The 24798-nt window shown below is 43.1% G+C and overlaps 1 pseudogene; it reads right to left on the reverse strand.

Moving 5' to 3' along the window:
* Nucleotides 1-18634: 18634 nt before the first annotated feature.
* Nucleotides 18635-19825, reverse strand: LOC136164100 (protein arginine N-methyltransferase 1-like; annotated as a pseudogene).
* Between the last annotated feature and the right edge of the window lie 4973 nt (nt 19826-24798).

Consider the following 24798-nt stretch of genomic DNA (forward strand, 5'->3'; position numbering starts at 1 on the left):
TTACAGATTGAGCAATTGTCAAAACTCATAAAACTGAACATTATGATTTGTGCATTTTATTGAATGCAAATTATACATTGACTTTTAAAATGTACAAGCAAATTAAAGTTAAATTTTAGTTTTTAAAGACATATTGGTGTTGTTATTTAGTTTGAAATAAAGCATTATACTATATAACTACAAGGATATATTGTACAACACAGGAAATAGAGCCAGTGTTTAATCTTACCTATAAATGGGGTATAACCTTTAAAAATTGTGAATCACTATATTATATACCTGTAACTTATGTAATATTGTACATTAGTTATATTTCAATTAGAAAAGTAAATACGTGAAGTTAAAAAAATTATAGGGTGGTCTTTGACAAGACAATACACACACAATTTTTTACATCCAATTGATTTCAATTTTCTGTTTCAATGGTATGGTGGTGGTTTAGTTGCTCAATTGTGTCTGACTCTTGCAACACTATGGACTGTAGCCTGCCAGGCTCCTCTGTCCATGGGATTCTTTAGGCAAGAATACTGGAGTGGGTTGCCATTTCCTTCTCCAGTTCAGTGGTATAAGTCTTGAAAATCTTCACTTTCAAAGACAAATATCTAAGCTTCCAGGGCTTGCTTTACTAGAAGAAGACAGGCTTTTCTCAAAGAATACCAGCATTCTTCAAGGCTCTTTTAGTTAAACTCTACTTGTTATAAGTACTTTTGTTCTAAGAAAAATGAGTTCTTTAGCTAAATCACAATTCAGAAATACACTGTCTCAGAAAGAAAAGATTGTGGATTCATGGTTCAATTTTGATGATGCCCTAAAGATTGAAATCTTCCCTGGTTGCTCAGCACCAGGATCAGTGCTGAGAATCAGCTCTGCAATACATGAGACACAGGTTCGATCCCTGGGTCAGGAAGATACTCTGGAGAAGGAATGGCAACCCACTCCAGTATTCTTGCCTGGCAAATCTCCTCTGGACAGAGGAGCCTGGCAGGCTATAGTACATGGAGTAGCAAGAATTAGATAAGACTTAGTGACTAAACAACAACAAACAACAATTGAAATAAATTTTGAAAGAGTTATGAACTGTTGCTAGGTGTTGGCAGTTCCCTGAGCTGTCCAGCAGGTCCTTGCTGGTTAAAAAAAAAAAAAAAAAAAGAAATTGATATTTTGTGTCTGGTCTCTATCCTAAGAGAGCACTTTTCCAGGCCAGATCATTTGCAAAGGTGTTGTTGGCACTATATTCTCCTTTCATATTGTCAATTTGTGGATCTTTAGGAGCATAATAAATGATGACTTTGGGACCTCAGAGAAGTCTCATTCATATGGTTAAATATATCTAAGTAGTCCAATTCAAGGATAAAATTTTTTTGTTCAAAGCGTTGCCAGAAGTGCCTTTCTTTTTCTTTCAGAAGACAGTAAGACTTCTGCTGTTTGTTTGAATAAAACACTTGTCCTTTGAAAGCCAGTGAGGAGCACTTTCTGGACTCTGTTCCCATTTCCTGGTAAGCTTTTTGCAAATGCAGTGATTGAGGGACCTGTTTCTTCAGAAGTTGCTGACTTTATGAAAGTTGACAAAACATCTTTCAGAGACGTCAGAGAAGTCTTTACTGCCTGTGCATTGAGAGATGGCGACATGGAGAGTTTCATCACCAAGTCCAAATGAAATCAGCTTTGCAGGAGGTCCATCTGGTCAGAGAATGAAGCTTTTCTTCCCAGGCAAAGTTCTATTTGGCAAAGATCCTTTTTACTGCTTCCAAAATGTCCACAGTCTTTATAGTTTGCAAAAGCCACTCAGAAAGTAAGGATTCTTTGGTACTGCCGGCACACCAACAGTGAGGCAAATAAGAAAATCCCTCAGTTGGGACTGATGAGGCAGCTCTGTCCTCAAAGACCTGCTTCAAAATGTTGAAAGACATGTCATCTATTCTAGAATGTATCACACCACATGACAGGGTAACTGCTTCCAGCGTTTCCTTCTGATCCAATCCCCAAAACAGCCTGATAACTTCTGTGCACGTGCCATTGGAGTCTAATATGTCCCTCCGATGGCATGGGAGATTTTCCTCTGGGCCCCTGGTGAGCAATTTGGAGGATGCTCCAATAAAAGCTTACTGTGACATAGCAACTCCAAGTGTTGGAAGTGCTCCAGCTTTTTTGAGTGAAGTTTTCCTTACATAACCACTACCCCCACCCCAACATCTTTTAATGCATTTTCAGGATGGATAGATGTGTCATGCCCTTTCCATTTTGCTGATTCCATTCTTCCACTCACAAGAATTTTTCAGTACAGGAAACACTGTGGCTTTTGTATCCTGTCACGCTCCTTACTAAAAGCGAAACCGTTATGACTGATTCATGTTGGTGTATGGAAAAAGCAATGCAATAGTGTAAAGCAATTATCCTTCAGTTAAAAATAAATAGATAAATAAAAAGTGAAACCAGATAATACATCCTCTGTATCGTACTTCAGTATTACTCCTATAATGTGACTTCTTACAGAGACCTTGCTGGTCTTCTGATGTGTCAGCCTGGCCAAGCGAGAAACTGGGTGTTTCTCGCTTGTTCTTTAGTCAAGCACTAAACTGGGTGTTGCAGAGAAGAAATTTGGTAGATAGAGTCCATAGACAGTTGATTTTAAGTCAAGGAGATTATCCTAGATCCTCTGAGTGGGACTAATTTCAAACAGTTGAAAGGCTTTAAGAACAGAGTGTTAGATTCCCCAAAGAAATTCTGTCCACGTACTTCCAGCCCTGTCCCTTCCCAACAGCTTGCCCTATGGATTTGGGACATGCTGCTGCTGCTGCTAAGTCGCTTCAGTCGTGTCTGACTCTGTGTGACCCCATAGACGGTGGCCCACCAGGCTCCCCCGTCCCTGGGATTCTCCAGGCAAGAACACTGGAGTGGGTTGCCATTTCCTTCTCCAAGGCATGAAAGTGAAAAGTGAAAGTGAAGTCGCTCGGTCGTGTCCAACTCGTAGCGATCCCATGGACTGCAGCCCACCAGGCTTCTCCATCCATGGGATTTTCCAGGCAAGAGCACCGGAGTGGCGTGCCATTGCCTTCTCCAGGATTGGGACATGCCCACCCCCATAAGCCTGGAAGCCAGTTTCTTACACTTACAATGCAATAAATCTTTTGATATATACAGCTGATTCTCATTATTATTTTTTGGTTTTGTATTTGCAAATTCAACCACTTGCTAAAATCTACTTGTAGCCCCCAAATCCATGCACATGGTATTTTCAAGATCATACAAGATCATTCACATGGTCCTCCAGGACATCTGCAGAGAGGCAGAACTTGTGAGACATCCAGTGTGCAGCTAGTGAAGTTGAATAAGGTGACCCTGCTTTGTGGTTTTCTTTTTTGGACCCTGCCTTTTTTTCTTTTTTGCCATGTCATGTGGCATATGGGCTCTTAGTTCCCTGACCAGGGATCGAACTTGAGCCCCCACAGTGGAAGTGCGGCATTTTAACCACTGGACCTTGAGGGAAGTCCCGACTCTGCCTGTTTGGTTCAGCTCTCACACTGTAGGCAACTGTCCTTTTGACAATCCATTCAGTGCCATGGTTTTGCATTTTTGTCCTTCTTGTTGGTGATTTTGCCATTTGAAATGGTCCCCCACACAGTGCTGAAGTGGTGTATACAGTTCTAAGCTGTGTGTCATGTGCCTTAAGGGGAAAATGTGTTAGATGAGCTTTGCTCAGGCCTGAGTCATGGCACTGTTGGCTCTGACTTCAATGTTAATGAATCAGCATATATGTGAAATTAGACATATGTATGTGTGTCTTTAAACAGAAACACATGTAAGCAAGGTTATGTATTGATTGGTTGATGACATTTTCCCCAGGAGCAATGCTTTTGTGTTCACTAATCCAGTGTGTGCAGCGATTTTATAGAACATAACTACTGCAAAGATGAAGCATTAACTGTATCTTCTGCTGACAGTTTCTCTGCTTAAAACCCTGGTTGATAGTGACAGTCACAGAACTGCTAAGATTACTGTGGTTTGTTACCTATGTTTGCAATCAAAGGAAACTTAAAAGTCAGTGAAGGTGAAGTTGCAAGTTTTATTCCCCCCACCCCCACCTCGAGTCTTTCAGTATCATCTCCTGTTTCAGGCATCACTCAGTCAGGCAAAGTGAAGACAAAAATAAAAGGTTCTAGCCCGACTATTGCAATTGCTCTAAGACATCAGGGATTGTGAATCTAGGCCAGAGTCCTGGCCATGGAGAAGTTCAGGTAGCATGCTGCCCACTTGCAGTGGTCCCATTGGGATAAGGTAGGAATGGAACTGCCCTGCCTGGGAGCTAGCCAAGGTCCAGGGTTAAAGGCAGAGCCCTCCAGACCATCACATGTGCCTGAGACTTCTCACACCAGCTGCATCAAGTTCAGCCAACTGTACTATTTGAGGGAACAACCCCTGCCCCGCCTCCACCAACAAGACTGCCCCTACCGCAGGCACCAGCTGCACGTTCAGGGGCTGTGGGACCACCTTTACTTTAGATCAGCTGGCTACAAATTTCAGGGTCCTCAAGGCTACAAATTTCATGGTACTCACAACCACTCTCAGGTCTGATAATTTGCTAGAATGACTCACAGAACTCGCTGAATACTACTATGTTCAATAGCCACATTTTTTTTACAGGGAAGGATACAAATTAGAACCAGGAGTAGAACGGTGGCATCCAGGGATATCCGAGTGTGGAGCTTTGCCCATCCTTTCCCTGTGGAGACATGAGTGGCATCGCCCCTCCCAGCCATGACGTGTGACAAAACGCACAGAGAATTGCCAACCTGGAAAGCTCACTAAGCCTCCGTGTTCAGCATTCAGACGGGAGTTTCACCATGGAGGCATGAATCAGGGGCACCTTGGTTGGACACTATCACCAGCCCAACCTCCTTCCTTGGAGGATGAGCTGACATCACATGATAAGTCACTTTGTTAGAATAAAGTATATACTGTGGTCCAGAGTCCCACCATGAATAACAGATAATCTCATGTTACTTAGGAGATTCCAAGAGCTTGGAGTTTCCCTCCCAGGATCCAGGACAAAGAGACCCAGGCCTGATCTTTCTTACAGGGGAGGCCAAATTTCTTAATACACAGCTCCTGACCTCAGTCTTCTGCACCTCAGTTGGGCGCTCACCTCAATTCTTTTTTTTAAACGTCAGTCACTCAATCATGTCTGACTCTTTGCAACCCCATGGACTGTGACCCACCAGGTTCCTTTGTTGACAGAATTCTTCAGGCAAGAATACTGGAGTGGGTTGCCATTTCCTACTCCAGGGGATCTTCCTGACCCAGGGATTGAACCTGGGTCTCGTGCATTGTGGGCAGATTCTTTACCATCTGAGCTACCGGGAATGGTTTAATTATTATTATTTTTAATTTTATTTATTTAGTTTTGACTGGGCTGAGTCTTCATTGCTGTGTGGGCTTTTCTCTACTTGCAGAGAGCTGGGACTACACTTTGTTGCGATGATTTCTCTTGTGGAGCATGGGCTTAGGGCACGCGGGCTTCAGTAGTTGTGGTTCCCGGGCTCTAAGAGCACAGACTCAATGTTGTGGTACATGGACTCAGTTGCTCCGCAGCACGTGGGATCTTCCCAGACCGGGGATGGAACCCGTGTCTCTTGCATTGGCAGGCCGATTCTTATCCACCGAGCCTCCAGGGAAGCCCCTCGCCTCAGTTCTCATTGTACATTCTACTTGGTAAGTGACCACGTAAGTCTCCTCCAGGCTGTGAGCTTGCAATGGGGGAAGTGCTGAAGCAGGTGGCTGAACTCAGGGTCTGGTCCACTGATGGGAAGTGACATTTGCTTCTCTTATAGTAAACTACCAGTTTCTTCTCCTGCATCCCTGCTGGTTCATCGGTGGAGAGACCCAGAGTCCTGACTGGTCACTGTGGAAGGGCGACACGTGGCCCCCTTCACAACCTCCTTGCTCTTAGTCTTCCCCCCTCGGGCACTATGTGGATGTGGATACGCTGAGCCACATCCTGTCCTAGCTGAGTTCTGCCCCATGTTGACTGAGCCTGCGGTGGTTAGAATGGGAGGACAGAACAGAGGACCGAGCACAGCCCAGTTTCCCATCATCCAGACCAGAGGCTGATGGGGGTGGCAGCGGGGTCAGTAGACTGAGGAGTTCACCAGAGACAGGAATGAGAGGCAGGAAGTAAATGATGCTCTCAGAGGCTTGGGGTCTGAAGGCCAGAGTAAACACAGCAGTAGCTGCAGAGGATCACAGAATTGAAGGAGGCTTTTTGTTTGTATTTGTTTTTAACGTGTGAGAGACTTGAGTCCATTTAAATGAACATCGAGAAGGGGTAGGGAAACAATAGATAGACGTTGAGCACAGAAGAGAGAGCTTTGGGGGCTTGGGAAGCTGGGCTCTCAGACTTGGATGGAGTGGCTACCTTAGAGAGGAGGGAGGATGGGTCTTCCATTTCATTTTTATTTATTTTTTTATTTTGCTACACTATGAGGCATGCAGGATCGTAGTTCCCCAAACAGGGATCCAACCGACGCCCCCTGCTATGGAAGCAGAGAGTCTTAACCGCTGGACCACCAGAGAAGTCCCAGGGGTCTTCCATTGGGAGCAGAAGGTGACCCTGCATGAATCCTTCCATTTTGTTGTGAACTAAAAGGCAAGGTCATCTGATAAGAAGTGGGTAGATGTTGAGGTCAGAGGTTTGAGAAGGGTGAAGAAGGTCTCAAATAGGCTGGTATATAGGAAGCATGAAAATAGACCCAAATGAACAGAAGAACTCAGTAGATAATAAATGTAAAACTAAGATCATGGCATCCGGTCCCATCACTTCATGGCAAATAGATGGGGAAACAGTGGAAACGGTGGCTGACTTTATTTTTCTGGACTCCAGAATCACTGCAGATGGTGATTGCAGCCATGAAATTAAAAGACGCTTGCTCCTTGGAAGGAAAGTTATGACCAACATAGACAACATATTAAAAAGCAGAGACATTACTCTGCCAGCAAAGGTCTGTCTAGTCAAGGCTATAGTTTTTCCAGTGGTCATATATGGATGTGAGAGTTGGACTATAAAGAAAGTTGAGCACAGAAGAATTGATGCTTTTGAAGTGTGGTGTTGGAGAAGACTCTTGAGAGTCCCTTGGACTGCAAGGAGTTCCAACCAGTCCATCCTAAAGGAGATCAGTCTTGGGTGTTCAATGGAAGGACTGATGTTGAAGCTGAAACTCCAATACTTTGTCCACCTGATGCAAAGAGCTGACTCATTTGAAAAGACCCTGATGCTGGGAAAGATTGAGGGCAGGAGAAGAAGGGGATGACAGAGGATGAGATGGTTGGATGGCCTCACCGACTCGATGGACATGGGTTTGGGTGGACTCTTGGAGTTGGTGATGGACAAGGAGGCCTGGCATGCTGTGGTTCATGGGGTCGCAAAGAGTCGGACATGACTGAGCGACTGAACTGAACTGAATAGCACTTCAGATTGGTGGAAGAAAGAGGTGCTGGTGTTGGGACAGCTGGATAAACACCTTCCAAAAGAGACACTGTTCCTAATGCCTTACATTAAAATAAGTTTCAAGTGCATCAAAAGTATTGATGTGAAAGTAAAATACTAAAGAAGTAGAAGAGGAAATTCCCTGGTGGTCCAGTGGTTAAGACTCTGAGCTTCTACTGCATGGGGCATGGGTTTGATCCCTAGTCAGGGAACTATCCTACATGTTGTGTGGCCAAAAAAAATACAATAAAGTTCTAAAAGAAAACATGAGAAAATTTGTTTTATAACCTCAAAGTTGGAAAGGACTTTCTAAGAATGACCTAGAACCTAGAAGCCATAAAAGAAAAGATGGGTAATTTACATAAAAATAAAGTATCACTGAATTACAGAAAATTATGAACAAAGTTGAAAGATTAATGACAAATATTTGCACAGTATATTGAGTAAATGTTTTTGATGAAGCCCTTCCACAAAACAATAAGAAAAAGACAAATAAGCCAACAGAAAAATAGACAGGTCCAGCAGTTAAGACCTTGATTCCACTGGAGGGGGTGCAGGATGGATTCCTGGTTGGGGAACTAAGATCTCACATATCATTGGCATGGCCCCAAATAAAATACAATAAAAGATACATTATTTTTAACTGAAAAAAATTTTTTAAAAAGTGGACAAAGATTGTGAACAAACCTTTCTCAGAAAAGGAAGCACAAATGACTCATGAAATATCTGTTAACCTCACTCAGAGTAAGAAAAATGCAAGTTAAAACAGCACCATGTGTCTTTTCCTACCTGTTAGATAGCAGAGCTCACCGAGTTTGCCTAAGATTCTTGGGGCAAGTGTATGGAGACTGGGCTCCCTTGTGCGTTGATGTAAGGCATGTAGGTTGGTAGATCCTGGGGAGAAAACGAGTTGGTAACAGCTTTCTTTTATGGGCTGAATTGTGGGTCCACCCACAAATTCATATGTTTGAAATCCTAACTCCAGTACTTCAGAACATGAGTGTATTTGAAGAGAGGGTCTTTAGGAAGGTAATAGCATTAAAATGAGGTCATTAGGGTGGACTCTATCCACTATGACCGGTGTCCTTATAAGAAGAGGAAATGTGGACATGCACACACACACGTAAAGACACAGGAAGAAGACGGTCATCTATGAAGCCTTAAGAAACCACGCCTGCAGACACCTTGATCTCAGACCCTGGGCCTCCAGACTGTGAGGACATAAATTTCCGTTGCTGAAGCCACTCGGTCTGTGGTACTTTGTTATGGCAGCACTAGCTGAATAACACACCACCAAAATTTAAATTGACATGGAAATTTTACTCGTAGGAATTTATGTACCAGTTAGAGAGGTCCATGGGTTCATGCGCACACACAAGGGTAGGCAAGCAGTCCTGCTTGTATCATTCAACGCTTAATCAGGATGACAGAAGCCACTCTAGGTATCTAGAGTAGAGAGAGGTTAATACAGGGAAGTGGAGACTTGCAGCAGCACTGGAGGGGCTGGTAGAGGAAAGAACAGAAAGACAATGGAAGTGAGGGGGTGGCAGGGAAGTGCCACCTGTGATCCCAGGTCCAGCAGGACCAAAGCAGGGGTTCCCCAGGAGGGCACTGGGAGCCTCTGGAAGCTGGCACCAAGGATCTCAGTTGCCCATAGCACTGAAGTGAGGGTCCTGCAACGGGGGCCCCAGAAGCCAAGAAAGACCCCAGCAATGATTTTTGCTGCTTACCCATAGTGACTTGTAGAGAGCAATGGCTCCTACTTCCTTCAGCCTTTGGAATCTGGTGACGGTGCCCCTCCTGGGCAGAATCCAGCCTAGAACATACTGGAAAGGGATTCTGGGAATGCAGAGGAGATATACAAGGGGACAGAGATGGTGCTATATTACAGTGATTGATCTAGCACGTTCCTCATCAGGGCTCATTCATAGAATGGAACACTGAGCCATTTCAAATGCACTGTGACAACTCTACCTGGACTGGTGATGTGGAATGATCTTTCAGGCTCACTTTTAAGCGAGAAAGCAAAATGTGGCGAGCCTCATGTGCTTCAGTTTGTGTAAAAGATAAAAAGAGGGTGAGAGTTCCATATGTGTTTGCATAAATTACCTTGAAAAGCCTCCCTAGAGCCAGGCGGCAGTGGAGGCCTGGGCAGATGGGAATGTGTTGGGGGTGGGGGGTGGCGAGGGGCCAAGGGAGGGAGAACTTTTCATCACTATATTCTCTTTTGTGATTTTTGTGTGATGTGTTACATCCGTATTCATGTAAAATAGTTAAAAAATAGGGTGCTTCCCTGGTGGTCCAGTGGCTAAGACTCTGTGCTGCCAATACAGGGGACTGGGATTTGATCCCTGGTCAGGGAACTAGATCCCACATGCTGCAACGAAGGGTTTGAATGCTGCAACTATGACTGAAGATCCTGAGTGCAGTAACCAAGCCCTGGTGCAGTCAAATAAATGAACACTTAAAAAAAGAAGCAGATGACCAAAGAGAAACAAAGACAACTTCCCAATAAGGCAGAGGGGAACTTTAAATCCGCCAGCCAGTCCCTGATGAATGTACCCTTCTGTGTGGTTGTGTGGCTTTTCTTGCCCAGGGGCTGTCAGCAGCAATGGTGGCCAGAGAGGACGCCCGGAGAATCTGAGGAAGCCAGGCCAGCTCTTGAGCACAGAGCCTGGGCCACAAACAAGGCTGGCTCCGTCCACCTGGATGTCAGCGTTCGCCAATCCAGCCCCCAGGGAAGCTCTGTCTGAAGCGAGTAGTTCCAGGCTGGAGCTTGGAGTCGCTCTCGGTCGCAGGTTTTCCTGCAACCCCGGCGAGGTGAGGTGTGTCTGGCCCTCTGCTGGCCCAGGAACGCGGTGCAGACTTGACATCCAGCCCTTACCTGACGGGGTGGCTGCTGGTTTCTGGGGCAGGAGTGCCTGGCCAGCGGCAGTGGTGTTGAGGTCCAGGGCCTGCCCTCTACCCCAGGCCCTCAGCCTGTGTGTCCTTCTACAGGTTCATACTCTTGGCTTGCTTCTTCCTGGGTTTTTTCTTTTGTTTCTTCATTTTAAAATTGTCTAGAATTGGTTTTGCTGTCTCAGGTTTAGACATACCTGTCCAGCACACCTATCATTCTGAGTTTTTCTTTTCTTATTATTATTGGGTCACACCGTGCAGCTTATGGGATTCCAGTTCCCCCATCTGGAATTGAACTCCGACCATGGTAATGAAGGCACTGAATCCGAACCTCTATTCCACCAACTGGCTCAGTTGGTAAAGAATCCGCTAGCAATGCAGGAAACCTGAGTTTGATTCCTGAGTTGGGACGATCCCCCTGAGGAAGGAAATGGCAACCCACTTTGGTATTCTTGCCTGGAAAATTCTATGGATAGAGGAGCCTGGAGGGGTACAGTCCATGGGGTCACAAGCGTCAGACATGACTTAGTGACTGAACCACCACCACCAGACCGCCAAGGAACTCCCCTGAGTTTTTTCTTTTAAATTGGCTTATCTTTTTTCTTGGTTATCCAATTACTTTATTATTTCACTTTCACATCTTCTTTCGTTGAATCTTGCATGTCCTTTAATATTTTCAACACTTGTGTAGATTGGTTATTATTTATCTTTTATTTTTCTGACCATCTGGTTTCCTGTGTTAAATTGCTCACCTGGGCCAAGAGTCGTGGGGTCACTGTGTGGCTGGAAGGACTCCGAGTCTCCAGCCTGATATCAGGAAGAAGGGCCTGGCCTCACAAGCCTGGGGGCTGGAGGCACAGGCAAGTTTCCCTTCCTACCCTACCCTTGACCTCTCTCACCTCTGATTCCTCAGAGTTTTCTGCCCCTCACCAGCTAGCCCTGACTATATAGACATCACTTCCCCATCCAGTGCCCACAGGCTTCAGCAGCACAAAAGGCTGAAAGATGAATACTCTTCTATCTAGTGTCTTGTTTTGTAATTTTCTCCATTGCTTTATGCAGAAAACAATGACGTGTTCAGGACGGTTCCCGCTGCTTTTGTGACATCAATATTATCTTTTGCTTTTTGTCCTTTAATCCTCTGAACTTTATTATATGTTCTCTTTGTTATCTCCAAATTATTATGTGTCCTCGAGCCATTTATTAAAAGAACAATTTATCCTCAATAAAATCTCTGCTTTGTTATATATGACAATCTTGACTGTCCCAGGGTCAACTTTTGAGCTATTAAGTACCATTGATCTGCCCAATGTATTCTTGTATCAGATGATATTAACTGCTGTAGTAGCTAATCTGTAATGGGTTTTCAATCTGGCAAAGCTAGTTTCTTTTCTTTCAAATGTTCTTTACTAGCCTTGATTACTCTTTCAGATGACTTTTAAAAGCTTTGTCAAATTCTGGAAAAAAAAAAAAAAGGAAAAAAGAATTTTGGATGGAGTTGTGTTAAATGTTAAACTTTAGGGAATTTTCTAGTGATCCAGGGGTTAGGACTCTGTACTTTCACTGCCAAGGGCATAGGTTCAATCCTTGAAAAGAGAACTAAGATCCCACATGTTGTGCAGTCAAAAAAAAGCACTAAACATTAATATTTAAACTTCCAGTTTGAAACACATGCTGTTTAAATATTCTGTACCCCAAAGAAAACATTTTTGTGTTTCTTCATACACCTCTCATATTTATCAGGATATTCGTCACAATTTTTGTGGTTGTCTTTCTATATATTACCAACAATCAGAAATTAAAATTTTAAAAGCCTTGTCAAAAAAACCCCATCCCATTTACAATAGCATCAAAAATTTAAAAATGCTTAAATATTAATTTGACAAAAGATTTGTAAGACCTGTACTAAAAAATTGCTGAGAGAACTTAAATGGATATATGCATGCACATATATTTATATAGTATTCATAGATGGATCAGATGGCTCAATATTATTAAGATGTTAATTCTCCCCCAAACTGATGTACACATGCAGTGTAATCCCAACCAAAATCTCAGTAGGTTTTTCCATGGAAATTGGCGAGCTGATTCTTAATGTTTATATGGAGATGCAAATAACTCAGAAAAACCAAAGCAACTTTGGGAAAAAAAGGAATGAAGTTCAAGGATTTATATTACCTGATATTATAAAACTACAGAAGTCAAGGTAATATATACTGGTGTAAAGATACACAAATGCATCAAAAGAATAAAGTCCAAAAATAGACTCCCATCAGTTCAGTTCAGTTCAGTCACTCAGTCGTGTCTGACTCTTTGCAACCCCATGAATCGCAGCATGCCAGGCCTCCCTGTCCGTCACCAACTCCCGGAGTCCACTCAAACTCATGTCCATCGAGTCGGTGATGCCATCCAGCCATCTCATCCTCTGTCATCCCCTTCTCCTCCTGCTCCCAATCCCTCCGAGCATCAGGGTCTTTTCCAATGAGTCAACTCTTCGCATGAGGTGGCCAAAGTACTGGAGTTTCAGCTTCAATAACCCATACATATGGTCAATTAATTTTCCATACAAATGAAAAGCATTTGGTGGAGAAAGAATAATCTTTCAACAAACAGTACTGAGACAATTGACATCCATGTGTAAAAACCCCAAAACTGAAAAATTAAAAATTCAACCTGGATCATGCATTCTCAGGGGAGGTGGTATTGCCTAGGAGGCAGAAATGGGTTCTTATTAGGGGAGTGAAAAAACTTACCCATTAACAAAGGCTTGTGGCCCTCCATAGCTCAACCCTACCTGAAAAAATCTTATTCCTTAGTATTTAATTTCTTTCATTAGGAAAAAATTAAGTTTAAATTGAAATCAATCATTGAAATTTCAGTTAATTGAATTTTTCTTCTTGGAGAGGCCATAAAAATAATTATTTAGAAAAATTATATTTAGATTCATACCTTGAATCACTTAAAAAAAAAAATAAACCCCTCAAAGTGGATAATTACACCTAAATAAAAACCTAGAACTAAAACTTATAGAAGGGACTTCCCTGATGGTCCAATGTCTAAGACTCTGAGCTCCCAATGCAGGGGTCCTGGGTTCAATCCCTGGTCAGGGAACTAGATCTCACATGTCACATCTAAGACCTGATGCAGCCAAAGAAATAAATAAATACTTTAAAAAAGTTAAGTATGAAAATTGTAATGCCATTATCACATCTTAAAATTTAAACATCAGTTCCTTAATAGCATAAAATATTTTGCCAGTGTTATTTTCCTGATTATCTTGTTTTTTTTTTCATTTGATTTATTCAAATCTGCATTTAAGGAAGAGCCACACACGGCTCTGAAGTCTCCTTCAGTCTATAAATTCTCTTTCCCTCTTTTCAGTTTTCTTACTGTCTGTTCATTGAAGGCACCGGGTAATTTGCCCTGCAAGGATTACATAGTCTTGGTTTTGCTGGGCAAATAGTCTTGTGGTGGTGTTTGTCATGTTCCTCTGTCCCCTAGTATTTCAGATGGAGGCTCAGTTTTTTGGCAAGTATATGTCAGGGTGGTGCCATAGGGCATGTTGCTAGGACCCTAGACCCTAAGAGATTTGCCAAAGGAAGTTTTTACTGGGGAGGGCTCTCAGGATCGAGGCCTAGGGGAGTGGGGCAGGTGGAATGGGGCAGAAGGAGTAACTGGCCTGTGACGCGGTGGAAACCAAGGTCTCAGCTGACCACAGGGAGCTCAGGAGTTGGGACAGTCCTTCAGAATTGTTCTGGTTGGAGGCAAGGGGTGGGGCTCTTGTGCCCTCGAGTGGCTGTCTTTATGACAGGAGAATAAGCTGTGGTTAACCCCTGGGAGGACCCCAAGTGTCAGCAACAGGCAGGAACACTCCTCTGGCAGCTGGGGGAATACCTGCCAAAGTCTTGGGGGTGATACCTGAGTGGTATTCCAATCAATATTTCTTATTGCCTCACATGGGGAGCATGGGGGTGGGTGGGGTGGGAGACATATAGTCTCTGGCTGCCTCTCTTATGATGTTACAGTTGGTCAGTGGGTTCAGTTCTTGCCAGCTTCATCTATTCATCACAAGCTTCCCATCAGCTTTTCCTCACTAGTTTAAGCAGCTGTAGTTAGATCTTTTATTTCATGGGGCATTAGGAAATGGTGATAATCTAATTCTAGCATTCTTGCCTCATTTAAAATCAGGAAGTCTTCTATAAATAACTTCCTCATAAACTGTTTGGTTATCTTGAGGTACAATTCATACAGAATAGGCGAAATAAACACTTGATTCCTTTCCTTGATTTTCCAATTACAATACATCCATCTAGGGATGCTGAAGCTGGTTATCTACAAATCACGCTTAGATTGTTAGCTCAGCATCACTAGAGATTTTTGTAGAACTTCAGACTCTCAGGTTTATAACCAGACCTACTGAATGAGGGTTTGCCATTCAATGAAATCCCATATGTCCATTAATGATTGAAAATGGCTGTAAAATAATTTCCCTTACATATATCAATAAATATTCAATTCCATACGGGCTATTGAATCTTATCAAGCATCTTTCCATTATATATTGAGATGATCAGCATACCTGTGCAGTGTTGAACTGCATCTTTTGATTCTTTTGTGTATGAGTATCCTTTTTATTTCTCAGTAGCATTTCATGGCATGCATATCCCATGGTTCGTTTATCCATTCATTGGTTGATGGACACCAGGTTAGTTTTTGGGTTTTTTTTAATTATTAGTTTTGGTTGCACTGGGTCCCCCTTGCTGAGTGCAGGCTTTCTCTAGTTGTCGTGAGTGGGGACTACTCTTCTTGAAGTGTGTGGTCTTCTCAGTATGGTGGCTTCTCTTGTTGTATAGCACAGGTTCTAGGCCTGCGGGCTTCAGTAGTTGCAGCACACAGGCTCAGAAGTTGTGGTTCAAGGGCCCTAGAGCACAGGCTCAGAAGCTGTGGCACACGGGCTTAGTTGCTCCACAGCACATGGAATATTCCCGGATCAGGGATTGAACCCATGTCTCCTACACTGGCATGTGGATTCTTATCTACTGCGCCACCAGGGAAGTCCAGTTTCCAGTTTTGGACTATTACAAATAAAGCTCCATGAATATTTGTGTACAGGTTTTAGGTAGAAACATGCCTTTTCTTGGGTAAATACTGAGTGTCGAAATGACTGAGTCATAGATTCATATTTAATTTTGAAAGAAACTGCCAATATTTTTTTAAATTTTTATAAAACATAAATTTATTTTTGACTCCTCTGGGTCTTCATTGCTGCTCATGGGCTTTCTCTAGTTGTGGTGAGTGGGGCTACTTTTTAATTGTGGTGTGTGGGTGTCTTATAGTGGGGGCTTCTCTTGTTGTGGAACATGGGCTCTGGAGCACAAGCTAAGTAGTTGTGGTGCACGAGTTTAGTTGCTCTGCAACATGTGGAATCTTCCTGGACCAGGGATTGAACTAGGGCCCGCTGCAGTGGCAGGCGATTCTCAACCACTGGACCATTGGGAGAAAGTCCAATATATTTTTTCAAATTGACCTTCAAAAAGGTTGTTTAGGTATAACTGTTAAGTTTTGGTATAATTTGTTATGCAGCAATAGGTAACTTTCACAGGTTCAGTTCTGGAAAGCAGACCTGAACCTGTGATAGAAAAGAAAATAGAAATTCCAACTTCCTCTCTTCTGTCTTGGATTCCTCTTTCCTTCACTTCAAATATGGGTTTTAAGCCACTGTTCCAGATTTGCTCAAACTTGAAAGCCCCATGGAAAGTGATGGGAACTTTATTTAAATTGGGGGATCCGCCACAAAAGAACAATTCTGATGGATTTTGGTGGGCAGGGAATGGAAGCCAGATTGCAAGAAGGATCAACAGTGCCCAGGTAGAAAAAATCTTGTAAGGCAGGGGTTTGATGGAGGGTGAAGGCTTATCTGGGGACTCCAGCATAGGAAGCACCAGCTCTTGAGCAGAATGTGAGGGTCAACTTCATCCATCCCAGCCTGAGGTTTTGTAGACTGAATCCATAATTTTTATCTCCTAATAACCTTTTCTTTTGGGGAACACACCGTCCCCTCACTGCTGTCTTCCATTTGTGTGTGTGTGTGTGTGATCTTAGCTTCTCAACCACACCCTCAGCAGTGAAAGTGCGGAGTCCTAACCACTGGACCACCAGGGAATTCTCAGTCCTCTTTCATTGTAATCCTGCTCACGTCATGTGGATCAAGTAGGACTAACCCAATCCCTGGTCTCAATGATGTCCTAATTAGAGAATTACATTCTTCTCACTGTAGACACTGGGTCTAGCTTGGACATAAGACACAATCAAACCTAATTATTGAGTATTTGCCAGAAATATCAGAAAAGACACTCTCTCTTTTTTTTTTTCTTTTAGGAGTGAGCTGTAAAGACCACCTACGTCTACAACCACCTGCGACCACTTTTTCCTTCCATCTGGAGAAATCTTGTTAGAGAATCAAGTCAACTCAGAGTGAAGAAGAGCTAACCAGTGAAGAGCAATCACCTGTTAAGCACCTGGACCCAGCCACACCTGAAGCCCTAGAGATTTGTTTTTTTCTACCAAAACTTCTTTTTTTCCGAGCTATTTTGGAGTAGGGTTTCTGTCAGTTACCAGTGACTGCAACCTGAATAGGAGAATGCTTTGTGGCAAAATTGAAAGAAACATATTCCCCCAAGGAACTCTACTTCAGTATCCGCCCTCCTAGTAAGAGAACACAGTATGAGAAGGGGAGATTGCATTTCAGTTAAATGAGACAGCTCCTCTTCCTCCTCTCCCTCCTATCACTTCCACTCCCAGCTTTCTTTTATAATTTTACATTTTATTATTTTTAAAATATTTAGTTATTTAGGTAATTTATTTGGCTGCACCAGGACTTAGTTGCAGCATGCAAGATCTTTGATCTTTGTTGTAACATGTAGTATCTAGTTCCCTGACCAGGGGTTGAAGCTGGGCCCCCTGCATTGGGAGTACAGAGTCTTAGCCTTACTGGACCACCACAGAAGTCCTAATTTCACATTTTAATCTTCATTAATTACATGAACTTGTTAATTATATTTGTCTTTTAATAAATTCGGCAATGGTCTAGCTACTTCAATACTTTATTTTATTCCTTTATTTATTTTATTGAAGTATAATTAACCTACAACACTATGTTAGTTCCAGGTGCACAACATAGTGACTCAATGTTTATATACATTACAAAGTGATCGCTATAGATGATCAATATATCTAGGAAGCTTCTGTCATTATACAAATATATTACAAGATTATTGACTTTATTCCCCATGCTGTACATTTCACCCCCATGATTTGGGTGCATACTGTAACTGCAAATTTGTACCTCTTAGTTTTTTTCATCTGATTCTTTCCTCCCCTCAACCCCCTCCCTCTGGCAACCACCAGTTTGTTTTCTGTATCAATGAGTTTGTTCTATTTTGTTATGTTTATTAATTTGTTTTGTTTTTTAAGATTCCATATATAAGCAAAATCATACAGTATTTGCCTTTCTCTGTCTGCCTTATTTCACTATCATAATACCCTCTAGGTCCATCCATGTTGTTGCAAAGGGCAAGCTTTCATTCTTACTTATGGTTGAGTAACATTCTACTGTGTGTGTGTGTGTGTGTGTGTGTGTGTGTGTGTGTGTGTGTACACACCATATCTTCTTTATCCACTCACTTCACCTATTGCTGGACACTTAGGTTGCTTCCACATTTTGGCTATAGTAAACAATGTTGCAGTGTACATAGGGGCACATATATGTTTCCAAATTAGTATTGGTTTCTTTGAGAAAATACCCAGAAGTGGAATTGCTGGATCATACAGTAGTTCTATTTGTAATTTTTCAAGAAACCTCTATACTATTTTTCATAGTGGCTGCCTCAATTTACATTCCCATAAACAGTGCACAAGAGTTCCCTCCTCTTCACATCCTTCCCATCACTTGTTATTTGTTGTCTTCTTTTTTTTAAATAAGAGCCATTCTGATAGGTGTGAGGTAGTATCATTATAGTTTTGATTTATTTTTTTTGCCATCCCAGCTGAGAATTTATTGGCATAAATGCAACCATATAAAAACATAAGTAATGAAAAACACAGTCATGATGTGCCCTCCACATCCTGGTGCATAAAACCCCCTTCTGTGGGAGGGAGTGAGGGGAGGAGGGAGCCCTGAAATCACCTAAGAACGCCACAGCCCCTGGGCCCTTTGCAGGACCAGCCTGGCTGGGATGGGAGAACCCGGGCACCGCCTTAGTGCATCCGGTAATTGGTGGAGCAGGAGAGTTCACACAGCCGGTCCTTGAAGTCTAGGTCAATGGTGAAGTCCAGGTCACGGTTGTTCTTGGCATTGGGTCTCATGCCAATGGTGCCAAAGATCTCCTCGCCTGTCTTCACTGTCAGATAGTCCTCCATGTAGAACACCGTCTGCTTCCAGTGAGGGGATGGGGACTCAGGGCTGTGCAGAAGCCAGTCCTTTTGTGGCAGCAGGTGAACTTGCTGTTGAAGTCGACCACCAGTGCATGCATGCAGCCGTTTGGCTTCACTTGCAGGCAGAAGGGGGAAGTGAAGGTCAGGTCTTCCAACTTGACCGTGTAGATGTCCATTTCCTTTATGAGGCAGGTTGGTGACCAGCTGCTTGGGGTCCACCATGTCCACCAGGGGCTCCTTGATGGCCACATCTTTGATGCAAGACGTCAAAGCTGCACACATTCTCCCACCAGTGGATCATGTAGTCTTTGTACTGCTGGTCCTCATGGCTCTTACATACCAGCGTGACTCGGTCTAGGAAGATGAGGCCATTGGGCACCAGCCACTTGTCTCGGGTGTAGACCGTGGTGTTGAGCATCACTCATAGGAGAGGCAGTAGTCCATCTATGGCGATGATGTCCACCTCCTCCACCTTCCCCTTGATGATAGTCACCATATGGTCTAACTTGTTGGTTTCCATAATCTTCATCATGTAATCAGAGCTACTGAAACACTCGGGCCTGCGGGCCCTGGTCTTGGCAGTAAACAAGCAGAGGATCCTTGTGCCTGAGCCAACATCCAGCACCATCTTGTCTTTGAAAAGGTGCCGGCCATGAAACACGGAGTTGCAGTACATGAATTTGCGGACCTCATCTTTCAGCATTTCCTCATGGATGCCGAAGTGAGCGTAGTAATCAAAGTAGCAATCTTTGGACATCATGTCCTCAGCATTGGGCTTCTCGCTGCTTTCAGTCTGGTCACAGGAGACCACCTATCCAGTCTCTCTGTCCCAGCCTCTAGCTAAGCTCACAGCTGGGGAGGGGAAGGAAGGGGAAGGCAAAAGTGGGGGCAGACACAGGGAAGGACAAAAGTGGGGGGGGTTACTTCTTCAAGAGGCAGCTGGAGGCTCATCCCATTAGCCAAGGTGGCTGCAAAATTCTCCAGGATGCAGTTCGAGGCCGTGGCTGCCACCATCTTCAGCTGTGCCTACTCTTCCTCTGGCTGCTGAGACCCCTCCCCCCTTTCGATTTATTAATTTTTTTCTTAAGAAACATTTTTTTGATTCTTTTCAGTTCTACTGCTTTCAAATTCATTAATTCAGCTTTAATCTTTAATATGTCTTTATCCTTTCCTTTTTACTGGCTTGGCTTTAGTCTGTTTTACTTATTTGTGGCCACAGCACATGGCTTACAGGATGCTCCCTGATTAGAGATTGAACCCAGGCCATGGTGGTGAGAGCACCCTATCTTAACCATTAGGCCACTAGGGACTCCAACTTTCAGTTCAGTTCAGTTGTTCCGTCGTGTCCAACTCTTTGTGACCCCATGAACTGCAGCACACCAGGCCTCCCTGTCCATCACCAAACCCTGGAGTCCACCCAAACCCATATCCATTGAGTCAGTGATGCCATCCAACCATCTCATCCTCTGTTGTCCCTTTCTTCTCCTGCCTTCAATCTTTCCCAGCATCAGGGTCTTTTCAAATGAGTCAGCTCTTTGCATCAGGTGGACAAAGTATTGAAGTTTCAGCTTCAACATCAGTCTTTCCAATAAACATTCAGGACTGATCTCCTTTAGGATGGACTGGTTTGATCTCCATGCAGTCCAAGGGACTCTCAAGAGTCTTCTCCAACACCACAGTCCAAAAGCATCAATTCTTCGGTGTTCAGCCTTCTTTATAGTCCAACTCTCACATCCATACATGACATCCATACATGACCACTGGAAAAACCATAGCCTTGACTAGACGGATCTTTGTGGACAAAGTAATGTCTCTGCTTTTTAATATGCCGTCTAGGTTGGTCATAACTTTCCTTCCAAGGAGTAAGCGTCTTTTAATTTCATGACTTCAATCACCATCTGCAGTGATTTTGGAGCCCCCCAAAATAAAGTCAGCCACTGTTTCCCCATCTATTTGCCATGAAGTGATGGCACCAGATGCCACGATCTTAGTTTTCTGAATGCTGAGCTTTAAGCCAACTTTTTCACTCTCCTCTTTCACTTTCATCAAGAGGCTCTTTAGTTCTTCTTCGCTTTCTACCATAAGGGTGGTGTCATCTGCATATCTGAGGTTATTGATATTTCTTCCGGAAATCTTGATTCCAGCTTGTGCTTCCTTCAGCCCAGCATTTCTCATGATGTACTCCGCATATAAATTAAATAAGCAGGGAGACAATATACAGCCTTGATGTACTCCTTTTCCTATTTGGAACCAGTCTGTTGTTCCATGTCCAGTTCTAACTGTTACTTCCTGACCTGCATACAGGTTTCTTAAGAGGCAGGTCAGGTGGTCTGGTATTCCCATCTCTTTCAGAATTTTCCACAGTTTATTGTGGTCCACACAGTTAAAGGCTTTGGCATAATCAATAAAGCAGAAATAGATGTTTTCCTGGAACTCTTGCGTTTTCGATGATCCAGCAGATGTTGGCGATTTGATCTCTGGTTCCTCTGCCTTCATGTATTGCTGACGTCTGGCTTGGAGAATTTTGAGCACTACTTTACTAGCATGTGAGATGAGTGCAATTGTGCAGTAGTTTGAGCATTCTTCGGCATTGCCTTTCTTTGGGATTGGAATGAAAACTGACCTTTCCCAGTCCTGTGGCCACTGCTGAGTTTTCCAAATTTGCTGACATATTGAGTGAAGCACTTTCACAGCATCATCTTTTAGCATCTGAAATAGCTCAGTTGGAATTCCATCACCTCCACTAGCTTTGTTCCTAGCGATACTTCCTTAGGCCCACCTGACTTCACATTCCAGGATGTCTGGCTCTAGTGAGTGTGAGTGATCACACCTTCGTGATTATCTGGGTTGTGAAGATCTTTTTTGTATAGTTCTTCTGTGTATTCTTGCCACCTCTTCTTAATATCTTCTGCTTCTGTTAGGTCCATACCATTTCTGTCCTTTATTGAGCCCATCTTTGCATGAAAAGTTCCCTTGGTATCTCTAATTTTCTTGAAGAGATTGCTAGTCTTTCCCAACCTATTGTTTCCCTCTATTTCTTTGCATTGATTGCTGAGGAAGGCTTTCTTATCTCTCCTTGCTATTCTTTGGAACTCTGCATTCAAACGGGTATATCTTTCCTTTTCTCCTTTGCCTTTCGCTTCTCTTCTTTTCACAGCTATTTCTAAGGCCTCCTCGGACAACCATTTTGCTTTTTTGCATTTCTTTTTCTTGGAGATGGTCTTGCTCCCTGTCTCCTGTACAATGTTATGAGCTCCAGCTTTAGTCTGTTTTAAAGTTCTTACCCTGAAATTTTGAGTAGAAATATGAGTTCGATTATTTGTATTATTGTTTTCATAGATAATGAATGCACTGAAAGTTGTTAAATTTCACAATATTCAACTTCTTTAGGCCCAAGGTCTAACATGTGACACCTCTGAAGTCATAATGATGCAAATTGGTGTTATCAACATAAATATAATGATGTGGTATTCTTAATTTCAAAACAATCTGCATCTGTAGCTTTCACTTTCTCTTTGATGCACAGTTATTAAAGAAAGAGGCTAGGAGTGTTGTCATTGTTCTTGTCATTTGGTTTACGTTTGTGGGTAATTTCTGGTTTACTGTCTCATGCACACAGAGTTAGGTCTGCTCAATTTCCACTTTGAGGGACCCTTGATATTTTCTTCCTAATATACATATGCGGTAAAAGTTTCAGGAGCAGAAAGGACTTATGTGCTGACTTGAGTGTTGTATAGAGTTTGATATAAATCTTTGTTTCAGTCCCACTTCCTTGCTGGCTGCTAACCAAGGCTTGCTCTCAGCTTCTATTAATAGAAGCTTCTCTCACTCTTTATCACTTGGCCAACCTTCATCTTCAATTCCATATTGTATATGGAATTGTTTTCTGCTTTGAATCTCTCTGACTTCTTCAGCTGGCAGGAGAAAATTCTCCACTTCTAAGGGCTTCTGGGATTCAATCAGGCTCACCCAGATAACCTCCCTATTTTAAGGTCAACTGTAATGTATAATGGGCTTCCCAGGTTGGGCAATATAAAGAATCTGTCTGCCAATGCAGGAGACACAAGAGACTTGGGTTCAATCCCTGTATCGGGAAGATCACCTGGAGGAGAACATGGCAACCTGCTCCAGTAGTCTTGCCTGGAAAATTCCATGGATAGAGGAGCCTGGAAGGATACAGTCCATGGGGTCCCAAAGAGTCAGACATGACTGAGCGACTGAGCATGCATGCAAGAGGTCAAGGGAAACACATAATGCACTGTAATTGTAAGAATGACAGCTCATCTATGTGAAAGTTCCTGGGAGCAGGTAGGATATCTTTGGGGGATGAGTGTCCTGTGATCAACAATGGCTCATAAGTCTTCACTATAAAAGTTACATTTTTATCAATAACCTCTATTTTTTAAGTGCCAAAGAACATTGGTTCAAATTACATAAAACAAATCTAGCAAGAAAAGTTTGACTAGGTTTGGGTGTCTTGGGCTGCCTGATTCTCAAGTCTGGCCTTTTAGCCAGCAGCTGGTACTAGCTAACTACAGGCAGCAATGATGGATGGTCAGCTGTTTCCAGACCTGCCTCAAAGTTTTTCAGGCTATCTGCCTGGGGTCAGTGTGGTGGTCAATGTGCAGCTTTTGCAAACTAGCTACCTGAGTGTGGATCTCAATCCATCACTTAAGCCCTTGACCTTTCACTCATGCAAGCCAGTAATCCCTTTTAAAGTTTCAAAAAGCCTGAGCTGAATTTTATGCCATTTGCAATCAAACTTACCCTAAGCAATGCTGGCTATACATTAGCTTTTTAAAATATATATATTTATTTTTAATTGGAGGATAATTGCTTTACAATATTGTGTTGGTTATATATTAGCTTTTATAACAAATGGATTCTTGCGTTGGTTGTGTAGGAGTGCTTATACAGTAAACACTTACAAGGACAGTGGATTGTTTTCAGATTCTAAGATTTCCTTCCTCTGACCTCAGAGGGCCCCTGAGGGTGGGCCAGCCAAAGTGATTTCTGTCAAGAGACTGTACTGCTCTCCTTGGTGGGTAAAACAAGAATCATTCCTCCTTTTTCTGGAAGAAGCCCCCTGAGGGCCTCAAAGCCACTTTCATTCCTCCAAGGGCACCCGTTCTGTTTGAATATTGGCCCACATCTATCTTCTAAACTTTTTGTTGTGTAGTCACTAAGTCATGTCTGACTCTTTGAGATCCCATGAACTGCAGCATGCCAGGCTTCCCTGTCCTTCACTATCTCCCAGAGTTTGCTCAAACTCATGTCCATTGAGTTGACGATACCATCCAACCATCTCATCCTCTGTAGCCTCCTTCTTATTCTGCCTTCAATCTTTCCCAGTATCAGAGTCTTTTTCAATGAGTCAGTTCTTCACATCAGGTGGCCAAAGTATTGCAGCTTCAGCTTCAGCATCAGTCTTTCCAATGAATATTCAGAATTGATTTCCTTTAGGATTGACTGGTTTGATCTCCTTGCTGTCCAAGGGACTCTCAAGAGTCTTCTCCTGCACTACAGCTCAAAAGCATCAATTCTTTGGCGCTCAACCTTCTTTATGGTCCAACTCTCACATCTCTACACAACTACTGGAAAAACCATAGGTTTGACTATACCGACCTTTGCCGGCAAAGTGACGTCTCCAGTTTTTAATACCTTGCCTACGTTTCTAAACTTCATCCCTCAACTAAGTGGTAACGGCTCATGGTACAAAACCTTCTTTAGACAAATAGGCAGAAAGAAGAGAATAAAATCCCTGAAGTTCCATTGAAAGTGAAAGTCGCTCAGTCCTATCTGACTCTTTGCGACCCCATGGAATTTTCAAGGCCAGAATACTGGAGTGGGTAGCCTTTCCCTTCTCCAGGGGATCTTCCCAAACCACGGATGGAACCGCGGTCTTCCACATTGCAGGCGGATTCTTTATCAGCTGAGCCACAAGCGAAGCCCAAGAATACTGGACTGGGTAGTCCATGCCTTCTCCA

Source organism: Muntiacus reevesi, chromosome 3, assembly GCF_963930625.1.
Source record: "Muntiacus reevesi chromosome 3, mMunRee1.1, whole genome shotgun sequence".
In the NCBI taxonomy this organism is placed as follows: Eukaryota; Metazoa; Chordata; class Mammalia; order Artiodactyla; family Cervidae; genus Muntiacus; species Muntiacus reevesi.